Source organism: Silene latifolia, chromosome Y (genome assembly GCF_048544455.1).
Source record: "Silene latifolia isolate original U9 population chromosome Y, ASM4854445v1, whole genome shotgun sequence".
Taxonomy (NCBI): domain Eukaryota; kingdom Viridiplantae; phylum Streptophyta; class Magnoliopsida; order Caryophyllales; family Caryophyllaceae; genus Silene; species Silene latifolia.
The window spans coordinates 149905123-149918748 of NC_133538.1; the positions used below are offsets into that span (position 1 = coordinate 149905123).

At 39.0% G+C, this 13626-nt stretch overlaps 1 non-coding gene across 1 annotated transcript; it reads right to left on the reverse strand.

Annotated features, from left to right (window-relative positions):
- Window positions 1-4780: 4780 nt before the first annotated feature.
- On the reverse strand, window positions 4781-4887 carry LOC141635637 (small nucleolar RNA R71). Its single transcript, XR_012540310.1, has one exon. It is a non-coding gene; the product is annotated as a small nucleolar RNA R71 (small nucleolar RNA).
- Between the last annotated feature and the right edge of the window lie 8739 nt (window positions 4888-13626).

Consider the following 13626-nt stretch of genomic DNA (forward strand, 5'->3'; position numbering starts at 1 on the left):
CACACTTATTCTGGACATTGTCCTCAATGTACAAAGTGGGCATAGGAATAGAATGAAATTGCATGTGTGAATGAATGCATGAATGAATGCTCTAACAATGCAATTCTATATGACATATAAACAAGTGATGCAATATAAGCTACACTAAGCTATGTGATGCATGTTGTCGGTTAATTGGAGAGCTAATTAAAATTAACTCGGGTTGTCTATGGGCAAGTCTTCTCTAACCCAAACTAAACAATATAACTAGTGAAAAAATAGGGGAGATTTGGCCATAGGCAATGCATGAAATGCAATGCATGGAGATTTGTCATTTTGTATTTTTCATGGTGAGAACAAAAAATTAGACACCTTAATGGGAAAGAGGTGTGAGTCCTTCGTTGTTGCTAATACTCAAAAACTCATAGCCACGAAGAGTCCAAGAATGACTCTCCAAGTGCGCTATTCTACAAATGATAAGTTATGATATAACTACAAGTTAAGAAAGTATAGATATGAGAGAAAAGTGAAGCTTAAAGAGGAGTAGGAGACTCACAATGGTGTTAAGGGAACAATGCTATGGGAGCCATCATCTCCTTGTGTGTCATCCTCTTTACTGCCATAACTTTTCCACTCATTTTCCTCCATTGTCATTTGCGGAACCTTCTTCTTCATCTTTCGAAGCATCAACAAATATATCTCCTTCACTATCAAGCTCAACAGTATCGCCATTTTCCGGAGCTTCATTTCCCGCCCCTTCGCTTCCTTGTTTTCTTCCCGTATTGATATTTCTTTGTGCCAAATTTGGAAAGATCAAATTGGCTCTTGAACAAGAAGAAAGGGTACTCTCAACACTTATCCTACCCCTAGTAGCTTGCTCATGAAAAGTTGGATAAAGTGCACGGTACATGTCAACCCGGTGTTGGTGAAGTTGTCGGTGGATACTTTGGGATATTCCGGTGGCAAAGTCGTCGGTAGGTGACACAAGGGGGTTACGGTATTGATATTCTTCATAATCGAACGGAAATGGAGGGATTATAACTGGTTCTATGATAACATTTTCTAATTGTCATAGAGGGAAATGGTCTAGTCTTGGAAGGTTGTTATTTCTTAGGGGAGTTATAATTTCTACTCCTGTCATGAGGTAAGTGCGTACTCGTGATAGAGGGCCATGACGCGGTGTAAATCGTAGGAAACCCACTCTAGGAAGTGTAATTGGTGAACACCTTTTTGTCAACCATAAGATTATATCACCCTCATAACTTATCCAATGATGATGGTGGTGAAGGAGAGCCTCGTCAATCAATGTGCTACCCGGAATGGGAATCTAGGAGTCATCCCCGTTAAATTTAGGGTTGAAGTGCTTGGCTAAAATGGTAATTAGTCCTCAATTAACAATATGTTTCATGGAACCCCCATTGCCACTTATGAACCTTGCCCATCTTTCCAAAAGGACATAAGGGGCATTAAAACGGTAACCACTTCTTCCTTGCACTTGAAGATGTGACTCTAGGAAATCGTTATCAAGTTCATTGACCATAACGAGGTCTCTTCTTGCAATAATGGTACTTGTGATGAACCGATAGGTGTAAAGAATTATTAGATTTTGGATGGACAAAGCTAAGCAATTTCTAAATCGAGTCCAGTCGCGGCCCGTTAGAGCTCTACAAAGTGGTCCCACATCATACCCTTTGGGTGTACTTCGTTGATTTGTACTTACATCCAACCCAAGATATTAGCGAAATCCACCAAGGTCATCATCCTAATTACGTTCTCCAATCGGAATTCGACACAAATTACTTTGTTCAATGTTGAAATATGGAGACTACTTTGGAATTCAAGTACGAGCCTTTTGTGTGTTAATTCATTCATCTCAAAGAGCAAGGCAAGACCTAGGTCTTCAAATAATGATTTTTTTTATTCTCTAATTCCTAACTTAAACAAGGTAAGTTCGCTAACAAATTTGGTAAGGAGTATATTCTTACCAATGAGTCGATTAAAGGCAATATTTAGAGCATCATTTTCAAATTGAACCTCGGGTTAGGCCCCCAATGGTGAGAGGTCAATCACTTCTTCATCTTCCCTATTTGTCATACGAGGGTTTGTGGTAGAAGAGCTTCCCCTCAATCTTAGTGAATTCTTTCTTGAAATAATATCCTTCCCTTTTCCTTTCATATCCTCCTTTGAAAGCTTATAACCTTACGCCTTGATATCTTCCTTGGGGTAGTATCAAACCCTAGGTTTTTGGTTGGATGGGGGATTTGTTTGTTGATGTTCTTTGATGTGAGGTTTTGGTTTTTGAGTGTTATGGTGAGAGAGAGATTTTGTTTTGAGAGTCATTTTATTTAAAGTGTGTTTGTAAAAATGAAGAAGAAAGGAAAGAAGGGAGGATAGGTCCCGTGTTTTATCGGGTTGCACAGGTCAGCTCCCACAAGAAAGGTTGAGGTCAGGCGAGCTGGCCAGCAGGGTGTTTTGTTCAAAAAGTGAGCTCGCCCGAGTGATGTGACTCGTATTTACGCATATTTAGTCCCCTAACTAGCCTTGCTCCTTGCTTTCTAGAATTCATTAGGGTCATTCTTATCTTTAGCTTCCTATTATGTGTATTCTAAGAGGTTTTGTGCCCTTGAGAGGAGAGGAGTGCTAGCCTTGCTAAAACAGAGCAAAATGGAGGGAAATTTATCACATCTAATGACCAAGCAACAAGGAGGAGACCAATACTAAAGGCCTAAGTCAATAAAACAAGTAAATGGGCAATGAGGAAGGACCCCCATGAGTCCTAAAGGATCCCCACGAGTTAAGAGGCAGCCAAATCGAAGAAGAAGCAAAACTACCCTTCAGGACGTGCGTTCCGGAGTAAGGACAGGCGTCCCAATCCTAAGGACGAACGTTCCTAAGCTCAGGCCGAGCGTCCCCAAGGCAGGATGGGCGTCCCTCAGTGTAGGATGAGCGTCCATCAGAAGGTGGTCGTGCGTCCCATACCAGGACTTGCAAGGCGTTAAACTTCATTTAAAGAGCTTAATCCTCATTTAAGCCCTTAGTTAACCTAATACTTGTACTTAGTATAAATACTCCCTTGTAATAGGAGATTAGTAACAAGTCAAAATTAGAGATTAGAAATTTAAAAGTTTAATTACACTTTAATCCTTCCTTAATTATTCTTCAAGAATTCTTAGATTTAATTGGGTAATTGAAGATTATTTGGGTTTTTATTGGAGAATTGACAACTCTTCATCATCAATCAAAGTTTTCTTCTATTATTGTTTCGTTTCCATTTGCTCATCTTAAGATTGGTATAATTTCTTTACTCCTTACTTAATTATTGCTTATTGCTTTACTCTTCCATCATGTTTATACTTGTTAATATGATTGACACCATTGTTAACATGTTCTCCATGATAATGAGTGAGTAGTTCCCTAACTAGGGTTAGTGGGGGATTAGGGGAATTAATCATGGGGTAGATCTATACTTAATAAGTTTATATGAATGCTTGCTTGTTGTATTTTCATCTTATGCACATGTTATGCTTGATGAAATGCTTGATTCACAACCTAGCATGATTCTCTTATCCTTTCAACAAGACTTGTAAAACATAAACTAACCCAAGCCTTGTTAGACCATGCATGTAGTTGAATAGGGAAAACCAAGTCGATGTAGGTGTTGTAAAGTTGTGACCAACTCAGCTCCGAGACCTAAGTTTTCCTAGGAATTGAAAGATATAAACTAAGTCGATTTCATTACAACAATAATTGCTTACATCTATGTACTTTATTTATGTGATCTCATCATGATTCCCCTATGAACCCATGACACCCTAGTGCCTTTAATCAATTTTTTACAAATTCTATTTGCTTACTTTGCTTTGCTTTCCTTGATTTAGTTTTCATTTGTTAAGTAGTTTAAATTGCAAATCTCAACCTCAACCCAAATGGTAACACTAAGACTTAGCTATTTACAACCGATAAGTCAATACAATACCGTCCCTTGGGATCCGACGTCTACTTGCCACTCTACTAGGAGTAGTTCGTTGAGATTATAAATTTTGTTTAAGAGCATAGACGACACGTCTCATCAAAATGGCGCTGTTGCCGGGGACGGTGTTCAATTGAGTTGTTATCATTTGTTTTTTTTTGTTGTGTCTTTCTTAACCTTGGGGAAATCAACCTCCTCAAGGTGGTTTTAATTGTTTTCTAGTTGATTGATTTTTGCATGTCTAGGAGAACACAAGGCGGTCTTTTGCCTAATGATCCCGAAGTCGAGAGAACTTTTACAAATATTTGAAGAACCATTAGAGGTACTTCAACAATTGTGGGTATTGAAGAACTTGTGGACATTGGTATCATCCAAACGGATAGTGTTGAGTTTACCAACCCTTTTGCAAGACAAGGAGAGGATAAACCAAGTCCATACCAACCAAAAAATCAACCCACAATGCCTAAATTCTCATCTCATTCCGTACCAACCGAGGAGAACCTACCTAATGGTACTACTACACCACCCCACTTGACCGGTAATTTCATTGCCAAATCCTTATTCATACAATTAGTCGAACGAAGTCAATATGGAGGGATGCCTAGTGAGGATCCTTATCTACACTTGGAGACTTTTTGTGACTATTGTGATGAAATTTCCCAAACGGGGGTAACACAAGATCAAATTCTATTGGTATTGTTCCCTTTTTCCTTTATTGGAGCCGCGAAGCAATGGTTGAAGAGCCTACACAAGGCCACTCTTGGAATCGATTTATGGAAGAAGTTAGCACTTGCCTTTTACAAGAAGTTTTACCCTCCGGAGAAAACCAACATGTTAAGAGCCAAAATCACCGGGTTCAAGCAAAGAGATGAAGAGTCTCTATATGAGGCATGGGAAAGATTGAAAGATACATGTCGCTCTTGTCCTCATCATGGGTTAACCGAATGGTTTCTAGTCCAACAATTTTGGAATGAGTTGCATGAAGACTCAAGGAATGAGCTCAATATGGGTTCTAATGTAAGATTCACCGAGGTAGATGATAACAAAACTTGGGCAGAGATAGAGGAGATGGCGGTTCACAACTCTCAATATAGTAGGCCAAGAAAAGCTACTGGGGGAGGGAGACATGAAGTTGACTCCGTCACACAATTAAGTGCCGATTTGGGTGCCCAATTATGCTCCCATATTGACACAATGAACTTGAAATTTGACAAGGCCATAGCCAAGTTGATTGAGGCCTATCAATCACCCAAGCAACATCAGCAAGTTAATGCCATGGTGTTAACTTCTTCTATTCTAAATGGAGTATGTGAGAATTGTGGAACTTTGGCACATGATCAACAAGAGTGTAGGGGCACAAATGAGCAAGTGAATGCTTTCCAAGCATACAAGAATGCACCCCTTACTCCAACTTTTTCAATAAAAACACCAAATTTCACCCAAACTTTTCATATAAAAGCCAAAATGTTCAAAATCCTCAACCAACGTACACCCATCCTCCAATGAGAAATCCTACTCAAAGACCCTTTTTCAACCAAAACCAACCCTTTTATAATCAAACCAATGACCAAGCTTTTTATATTCAAAAAGCGGTCCTTCAAATGCAAAAGAACCAACAAGACATATTTACTCAAATGCAAAGAGATTGCCAAGCCAAAGACACTATCATCAATAATATCCTCGCTCATACCAAGATGTTGGAAACACAAATGACCCAATTGGCCTCTTCGAGTTTCCAAAGGCAAAGAGGACAATTACCTCCCCAAGGTAATCCTCCTACAAAGCATGAAACAATAAATGCCATTCACTTGAGGAGTGGCACACAATATGAGAGACCTAAGAAGCCGATTGAAGAGGATGTTATTGAGGATAGTGTCAAGCCAAGAGATGTGATGGGACAAAGGATAGAGTTAGAACCAGTGAGGAGAAATCCTAGGGTAGTGGAACCAACTACCAATGAACCATTGAAGAAGAGAAATTAAAAGAAGGCCAAAGAAGTTGAAAGAGAACCTTTTGTGATTAGACTTCCGTTTCCAAATCGCCAAGCTAAGCCCAAGCTTGATGAGCAACTTGGGAAATTCATGGAGATTGTGAAGAACTTAGAGGTTTTCATCCCATTTACGGAGTTGATCAACCATGTGCCGGCCTATGCAAAACACATGAAAGACATCCTTACCAAGAAGAAGTCCATTAGGAAGCTGGAAACTATCGCATTCACAAAGATTAGTAGTGCAATACTTCAAGGAAATTCCCCACCTAAGCTGAAAGATCTAGGAAGATTCTCCATTCCATGTACTACGATCAACAAAGCACTATGTGATCTAGGTGCAAGTGTGAGTTTCAGGCCCATCCTCAAGTGCTTTTCTTATTTTTGTTGTTTGGCTTCCTCCCAATCCGTGGGGGTCCTTCATGGGTCGTGGGAGTCCTTCATTACTGCTCAATTCCTTGTTTTATTGACTTAGGCCTTTAGTGTTGGTCTCGTCTTCGATGCTCGGTCATTAGATGTTATCAATTTAGCTTCACTTCACTCCGTCTAGCTAAGTTAGTGCTCTTCTCCTACAAAGGACACCAAACCTCATAGAATATGCATAGAAGGAAGCTAAAGACAAGAAACGACCCTAATACGTACTAAAAAGCATATGAACTAGGTTAAATAGGAGACTAAATGCGCGTAAATAGGAATCATATCAAATATCCCCAAACCGAACCTTTGCTCGTCCCGAGTAAAGAGGTGACTAAAACTATGACCCTTATTTAAATTAATACTACTAAGATAGCCGATGTGTGACAATTAGCGGGTCTCACTCCGCCCCTTCAACTCACAACAAGACATCTATGAGGTAAGATGTCTTCTTGCAAGGCAAGGTGGGGCTTGCCAAAATGGCAACACTATGGACACGGGGGGCCCACGGGTGCGCATGGGAAAACAAGCGTTTGCATTTGTGGAGTCGCCACCAATTTTTATGGGAAATTAGAACCGTTCGAATACATCGCGTCATGCCAAGACACAAAGTAGTGATATGAACACTAAGAACTCGTTACCCTTAGTATTCTATGTCTAGAATGACTCTCGTGGATGCCAATGAACACCGATGTTTACATAGATCTGGAGTAAGGGGTGAGGGTACGTATTAGGAAGCTCTTTTGATCGAACACCTAATCCTGCCCGCCTCGATAGCGGCCTCTACTAATGATTAGGGAAAATCATCTATACTCGATATGTTGTTGATTATATGCATGCAATGCAACATCTAACGTTTTAGTCCTAACATGTGAGAATTAAACTATGTCAGTGAACACGTAATTAATCAAACAATTGGGTTGAAGTAGACATCAAGGTCGATTACATGTGAAATCAAGCAAACGATACGATGATAAAGAGTATAATAAATGAAATACAATAATTAAAATTACAATAATTACAGTGATTTGATGATTTACGTCGAAAATACATTTAAAACGGATAATTTGAGAAAAGAAAAGGAAAATAAATAAGGTTAGAAAACGGACAGATTAGTGATGATATTACGGGTAATAGTTGATTAATACGTAAGACTAATAAACTAGGTCAAAGCAGAAACGGAAGTTCAGGGACAGAAATCACTCAGGAACAGGCACAGCAGAGCTACGTCCCTTGGAAGAGGCGTAGTGGTCACTGCGTCTATTCCTGAAGTGAATTATGGCTGTGAAGCCGGAACTGCAAATCGTTAATATTCATTGGTGACTTTAATGATCGATTATTGGCATGCATTCGACTCAAGTAGAAGTGATTTAATGTAACACCCCCATTTATTCGGGAGCCTTTGGCTAGACATTCCCAAATAAATAGGACTGTTACCATCTCGGTTTCCCGAGGTAGTAGATACAAAGTCCAACTCACCAAAGTATTTTAAATAAAAACTTTAATGATTACATAAGTTTGACAATTTTAATCAACTAACTTAATATAAAATACAATACAACTCGCAGCGGAAATAAATAAAGTGATATAATTATTCTATGTGATCTAGACTTCAACTATGGTCCAAGTTTGGCTCTCATCCCCATGCTCCCAAGTAAGCTAATCTTTGGTACCTGTCAAATCTGCTCCCCATAAAACGGTTCACCGCAGATGTTCACGAATACACAGTCAACCGTGAGGTTGAGTAGGAATAAAACTAAAGAACAAGAACATACAATTATCAATCCAATTCAATTCACTTTCATTTCACGACCCCCTGACAACGTGCTCCTTTCCTTTACTTAGCACAACTCCCTTAACAACGTGCTCACATTACTTTGGTACCCCTCCCTTTACAACGTACCGCAAATATGTAATAGTACCCCTCCCTCACAACGTACATATTACCATCACCCCAGTGTACAAACTCCCTCAACAACGTACAACTGACTGTCACGCAGCTTTTCACAATAATCGCATTCCAACCAACGATAGCAATTCAAATCACCTCATCAATACTATTAATATTAGCCAACACAATCAATATAATTCACCCTCCGAACAATTACAATATGATCAATCAATATATGCAACATAATTCTCCCTTCCAACAATTACGATAATATCAACCAACACAATTCACATACGATCAATTCACTTTAACGTAAGTAATCCACCATACCAAACATAGATAATTAAAAGTCGAGTTTAGTAGGATTATCCCTACCTGGCAAGCGATTCCAATTAAGCAGCTCAAGCAATCAAAATAAATAATGCAAATCTGATCCGATTATAATTCTTCACAACCGTCACCTAATCAAAATATTATAATTCAATTCAATTTAATTCAATTATTTATTTATTTATTCCTTCGAATATATTAATTAAACTAATTAGTTTATTTATTATATTTATTAAAGTTTATGATATTGAAAACCCGATTACCAAAACCCGAGTCACCCGAATTAACTAATAAAAACCCGATTACAAACCACTTCCCAACACACTCAATACATGATTCAACACCCCTCACAAAAACCCACCATTCCCGACACCACAACCACCACAGCCATCACCCAGGCTCGACACCCCTAGCCTGCAACCCCACGCACCCAAATCGCCCTTAAACACCAGCTAAACCACCACCAACAACCCACAAACCCACACCCTATCCCACGACACAAATCGCAACCCCTTCAACCCGTGTCCCAAAATAGCCCAACCCCGACAACCACACCCAACCTCACCACCTCCAGCCACCACCATTCTCACCCCTAGTCCACGACGATTCCAAAGCTACCCTCTAACCTCACTCACTGTCAGAAACGCGGCCACGATGCTCGTCTTAAAACAATTGCGTTAAATCCCCTGTCCTCCCCTATTCTTTGCGATTTCCGGCCACCACCCGCATAAACCACCACCTGCCACCATACCACCACCACCAAAAGGACCGACCACCTTCCCCCGTCACAACCCCTCCATACCCAGGTCAAGACGAGGTTAATTAAGGATTCAAATACCCATTCCAATCACCCACAACCAAACCCGTATAACCCCCTGACCAGCCACCATTAGCCGCCCTAAACACCACCCTACCACGGTTAATGACGGTCAACAATGGTCAGGTTAGAAACTTGGCAGTCCAATGTCGCTATAGGTTCAATTCCCGAGTCCTATGATGGTCTATATAAGTCATATTATCGATCTAAAGATGCTTGCATGAAAAGAATATAAACCGCTTTAAGCTGAGTTAATTACCTCAAGTCGACCAATTGATTTTGTTAATTCTTCTTTCTTTCCGCCTCGTAAAGCTTCTTCTTTTTATTTTTAATTTATTTATCAGATTTAAGGTGGTATTTATAGTGTAAGATTTAGAGAATACGAGGTCGATTAGGAAACTATCTTAATTTACCTATTCCAATTAGTATAGAAATTACTATAATTATAATTATCATTATATTATTATTATTACATATATTACTATTACCATAAGTAGGATTCCCTTATTTTATCTTTACTAATTTATTATCGCCTTAGCTTATTATTAGTATCAATATAATTATTATCTTTATATATTTATTATTTCCATATTATATTATAAATTCCCGATATAAATCCAGATCACACTCCTACTCTATTTATTAAACTTCGGTCCACTACCTAATGGCACGTGGTCCAATACTCGATTACTAGCTAAGCCTAATTCCCGACTTGCTTTACTTCATTTATTATTCAACCAACGTTTTATTTGTAATTATTATTAGAAATGCTTTTAACTAATTATTAAATTACGTAAATTATTAATAAGAAAATACGGGGTATTACATTTAACAGGTTATTTACATGTAAATTGGTCATAAAAGCTATAAAAAACAAACTCAAATGAATTAGAACAAATTATAGACTAATTATGAGTGAATTAAAGATTAATAAGAGATTAATTACAATTAATTTTGGTCAAATTACTAAGAGCGAAACGAATGTAAGACGCGATATACTGAAGAAAATAAACAAAAGTCGAATCCCAGAGATTTGATATGAGTGAATCGAATCTCCAAAACCCGTGTTTGATTTTAATGACGAAAAAACAGCAAATATTGACTATAAGGGATTAAGTCGGGATTTAAAGGCGGAGATTATACATATTATGATTATAGTTATTATATACGAATGAAGAAGAAGAAAATAAGAAAGAAAAATGAAAGAAGACAAGTTAACAGAAAGACGAGGAAGAAGAAGAAAAGCAGGAATTGCGGCAGCCTCAGGAAGAGGCGCAGCAGTTGCTGCGTATCTTCTCGACGTCTGTCTTCTATTAATCCTTAAAAATAGGTTTGATAAAAGGGTTTTGTAAATCGGTTTTAAACATGCTTTCGATGTAAACCTTACAATAATTTATACAATAATGAAATACAATAATAAAACATGGGATTTACACCCTCAGACTTACATGTTTGACGAAATGAGATTGACTAAGTTAACGATTAGTGATTGCTCGACTCGAGTGTATGATGAAAGTGCCCTCGTAAGAGGAATTAAATTAAATTTATTAGATTGATTGAGTGAAGTTGGTTGATGCGTGTCCTATATATGATGTTTTACACCCCATTTTACACGCATTTCAGAGCTCATTTGTGTAGTTTATGCTACTATTTGCCCCATTTCGTCTACTTTCGTATTTTTATGTAATATTGCAGATTTATGCGGAAATGAGTAGAAATTGAGCTAAATCCGTCCCCGAGTATCTTGCATTGCATTTGACGTGAAGTATTTACTCAAGGAACGAGCTTGGTGCGCATTTCGAGGCCCAAAAACAAATCCACGAGAAGTTAGAAGTCAAGTATCAGCTACTTCAGTCGATCGACCGCTGCCCTTAGTCAATCGACCAACCCACGAGTTCCAACAGCTAATGTTTAGTGAAGAGCAGTCGATCGACTGCCTTGTGTGGTCGATCGACCAAGCCGCAAATTCTGACGTGAATAAGAAGATCGAGAATTAAGAAGCCCATGGTACATTAGGTTTTGGAATAAGAACTATGTTGTATTCCTATATAACGTAGCTTTAGCATTCAGAATAATCATCTAGTTCCTATCACGTTTTTATTATTCAGTTCAAAGATACAATTCAACATTCATAGTTTATTTCGTTCTTCAATAAAGTTTCTGTTTTGCATTCGGTTCTGATCTTCCCTTTACAATTCCTTTACACGGTATTCTTCTGTTTTATTATTCAATTTGTTGCTTTCATTCGTAGTATAGGATTGCTAGGTTAGATCTCCCGAAACCAATATATCGCTTTATGTTAATCGCTTGTTTAGATAATTTAAGCATGATTTCAAATGTTTTAATTGTTAAGTTTATTGCTGTTTTTATCATGATTATGAGTAGCTAAACCCCCCTGTGCTAGGATATAGGGAATCTGTAGCGTATGCGGCATTAGAATAGGACGACCTAGTGCGCGCCAGGGTAGATCGACTGGGCTTCCTGGTTGATCGACCAGCCTCGTGAGATTACCTTCGTTTTAATGAATTTAATTTCTATGTTTGACGAATCGAGTGCACGCGACTAGTTGAATGTTTAGGATTTGACCGACCCAATAAAGATCGAAAGATAGGGAAGGAAAACAGCCTACCTAATTAAGACGACTACATTAATGAGGTCGAAAGATAAGTGAATTTAGCCTTTTGAGTCACTATTCAGAACGAAAGTTAGCTTTAGTGATATTAGGGACCTGTAGCGAGATCGAGAGATGCTAGCCGTGAGAGTGGACCGAGAGGACCTCTTATTTTCCCGTCTCACGTGTTTGTTTTAGACCTACATAGTATGCTACCCTTTATAATATCTGTTTTCATCTATTAGCTTAGTTTATCTTTCTTTTATTGCCATTAGCTTTAGACCAAATCAAATCAACCCCCCACTTTTGTTACCTTGGACTTAAAATTAGACAACTAATAATTGCATCGCCTCCTTGTGGTTCGACCCTGTTACCACTAGCTTCTGTTAGTTTTAATAAGAATTATAAATTTTATCTTTGGTGCACACAACGACGCGCATCAAATCTTGGCGCCGTTGCCGGGGAGGCAATTATCTAAAAATTTTAGTTGTTATATTTTTAGTCTTTTTCTTAGTTTAAGGGACATCTGTTCCTTAAACTATTATCATATTCTATTTGTAGTTTCTTCTTATGCGCAGGTCACAGGGTGGTTAATTACTACCGTTCAATCCTGAGATTGAGAAGACTTTGCGTGAGTTGAGACGATCAGCTAGAGTATTGCCGACAGAGGAAGAGCTGAGTACTCTGTCTAGTTACTACGAGAACGAGATATTTGAGGAGGATCCACATTCATCTCCTGTTTCCACTTCTTCAGCTGAGACCGTCACATCTCCATATTTTCCAGTCATGGTCAAGAAGCAAGTATAGCCGAGTCACTCGGAGCCGACAAATTGCGAATCTTTATAAAGGATTCGCATTACCAGGGGAAGACAGAAAATTCGAGCCGAAGCCTTCTTACATTAACTTGGTAGAGAGAAACCAATTCCGGGGAGCTGCAAATGAAGATGCAGGCAAGCATATGGAGACATTCATTGATTATTGATGTTCCATACCCCCACCAACCGACGTGACCCAGGACCAGGTGAAGGAAACTATGTTTATATTCTCTCTCCGTGATGCTGCAAGAGAGTAGTACAGAGACCTGGATCGAGCTGCTAATGGGATCACTGACTGGAATTCCTTGGCCCTAGCATTCTATAAGAAATACTTTTCTGCCTCAAAGACGAATGCCATTAGAGCTCAGATCACGAGCTTTAAACAGGGTCCGGATGAGAATTTTCATGAGGCGTGGGTCCCTTTCAAGAAGATGGTGTGAACCATTCCGCACCATGGGTTTGAGAAGTGGAGCCTATGCAATGAGTTTTATAACGGGCTCTATGACGATCAGAGAGCTATCCTGGATGCTGCAGCTAGTGGTAGGTTCCAGGAGAATGTTGGAGAGACTAAGGGGTGGAAAATTATTGATGATTTGGCCACCCATAAAGCTGAGTATGGGAATTCCAGGGGAAATTAAAGGAGGAGTGCTGAATCCCCTTCTGTAGCTGCACAAGAGGCTCTCACGGCGAGGTTTGATATGTACGAGTTGGGAGGAGCTTCAAAAGGAGGGATCTATCATGTGAATGCTGTTTCATACGGTCCTTTCGTCTGCAAAAGATGTGGAGCTGAGAGATATGTTTCAGACAATTGT